Here is a 2,312-nt window from a genome sequence, read left to right as displayed (position 1 = left end):
CGCCGATACTCAGGAAACCCTGTTTGGGTAGAGTCTCTGTGTCCCCTGCAAGGGGGGATGGGGATGGGCACCCTGTGGGCCAGTATTTCCGGGCTTTTGTTCTCTGGCGGCTTTCCCTGGCGTTCTGCTGTGCCTCTTCTGAGAGCCAGAGCAGTAGCGGCCGAAATTCAGCCTCTGTCACAGAACGGAGGGATTGCGGCCCGTTCTCCACTGATGTTCTGGCCACTTTAACTCTGTTTCTGTTGGNTGATGTTCTGGCCACTTTAACTCTGTTTCTGTTGGTGCTGCTCAACCCTGCAGCATCCCGGGCCGTGCGCCCCACACCCGGCATCCCAGCCCTCACTTTCAGGGCCGGCGCTTCTCTGTCCTTTGTGTTTCTCACCCCGCCAGCTGCCCCGCGCGCGCTCCTGATCTCCCGATCTCCCTGTTTCAGTATGGTTCCCCTGTGCTCTGGAGCGCCAGTTTTCAGTCTGGTCGCGCTTGCACTCCTGAGCTCTCAGTTTCACTCTAGTTCGAGTGTGCGGTCGGGAGCTCCTGTTTTCATCTCAGTTTCACTCTAGTTCGAGTGTGCGGTCGGGAGCTCCTGTTTTCAGTTTGGACATGGGCGTTCCCACGCTCACTGTCTCAGTCCGCTCTCTTGCAGGTGCTGGTCTGAGAGTCCAGCCCGTTCCCCAGCACAAGGGGCTATTGCTTCCCAGCGCCTGAGCGCAGAGGCTCCCTCCCCCTTCCCTTTATCTTTCTATATCTGTGCTTGGATTCACAGCTCCCCGATTCATACCTCAATACTCAGCACTGGAGATGTTCATTTGTAGAGATCCAGATGTATCTTCCTGCGTCTCAGGCTGATTCTGTGGGTGTTCAGAATGGTCTGGTAGATATCCAGCTCGACTCGGACCAGCTGAGAAAGGGTCGCCTACTCCTCCTCCATCTTTTCTCCTCCTTGCAGGAAGTGGTTACCTTTCTGTTCATAGAGTTTCTGCTACTCTTTTCTTCATTCTCCAGTTGCATTCATAGGTATTCGGAATGGTTTGGTAGCTCTCTCGCTGAATTCCTGGGACCAGACGAACTTTAGGTCTCCTGCTCCTCCGCCATCTTGGAACACCGACTGTCAACTGTCATATTAACATTTAAATTTGGATTCACACCGTGTTCCCGACTTAATGCAAAAGCTTTCAAATTGATATAACAGATTTTGGCTTCTCCCCATCACCCACCATCCAACCTCTACACCACCACCAGGTCTGACTTCCTGAAACATAGATAGGATTGTTGTCAATAGCATTTTCACTTTTAATGTTTCCCAAGTAGATTTTAAGGTCCTCTGAATAACAATTATATTTTGCTCATATGTGTACTTTCAAAAATGAAAATTGAACTAATGTGCTAAATAATTACAGATTCAATTAATAAAAAAACAAATGCGTGGGCCAATAAATGAAGACTGCAAATCAACTTGAGCAGTGCTTTTTAATCTGTTAGTCACAATCTATTAGTGGATGGAAAAATCAACCCAGATATTGCCAACTAGTACTTTTTTTTAATTAAGCAAAATAGAATAGGAAGATAGTGGAATGAGTCACACTTTTTAAGGAAAAGTATCATTCTGTAAAATCTGGTTACAATTAAGCGTGCTCATGCATGTGTGCATTTACCAAGTCATGATGTAGAATATAGTCTTAAATCAGGTCATGAAAATGAAGAGTGGAGGTTCCACATCTGGCCTGACAGTACGAAGAGGTCCACAGACCCACCTGCCATTGTAAGTGGTAAAAATTACTTAAAAAGACAAACATTTAATGTCTCTGAAAATCAACCTAAAGGAATGCTTCAGATGAAGAACATTTATTAAAAAAAAATCTGTTAAAACAAGGTAAGAATTATGAGAGTCTGTATTTGAACGAACATCCATGCCCTCCCTCCCCTGGTCAAGCTCAGTGAGATAGACACTGCACTCTAGATTGCTATGGGGAAGGAAACAGAATTCCCTCTCTCCCCAGTTCCTAGTGAAAAGGTTTTCTTCCCAAGAGGGGCAGGATTTCAACATTTGTTATCTGGGTCACAGGCACCTATAGCTGAGGCTAGGATCTGGGCATGTGTGACAGAGAGGTGGAGGCCCTTTTCTGCCACACCCCACTCATTAAACAAAGCCTGTATTACCTGAAGTTTCCAACAAAACATAAGTCAATGCAAAGAAAATGGAAAGTATAACTCACTCATGGTGGGGGGGGAGGGGGAAGTATGCAATATAAACTATCTGTGAGAGCAACTAGATATTATATTTAATAAAGACTTGAAAGTAGCCATTTTATGTT

The sequence above is a fragment of the Ailuropoda melanoleuca genome, chromosome X (assembly GCF_002007445.2).
Source record: "Ailuropoda melanoleuca isolate Jingjing chromosome X, ASM200744v2, whole genome shotgun sequence".
Classification (NCBI taxonomy): Eukaryota; Metazoa; Chordata; class Mammalia; order Carnivora; family Ursidae; genus Ailuropoda; species Ailuropoda melanoleuca.
The sequence above is the reverse complement of the archived record's forward strand: the minus strand, read 5'-3'. Positions refer to the sequence as shown.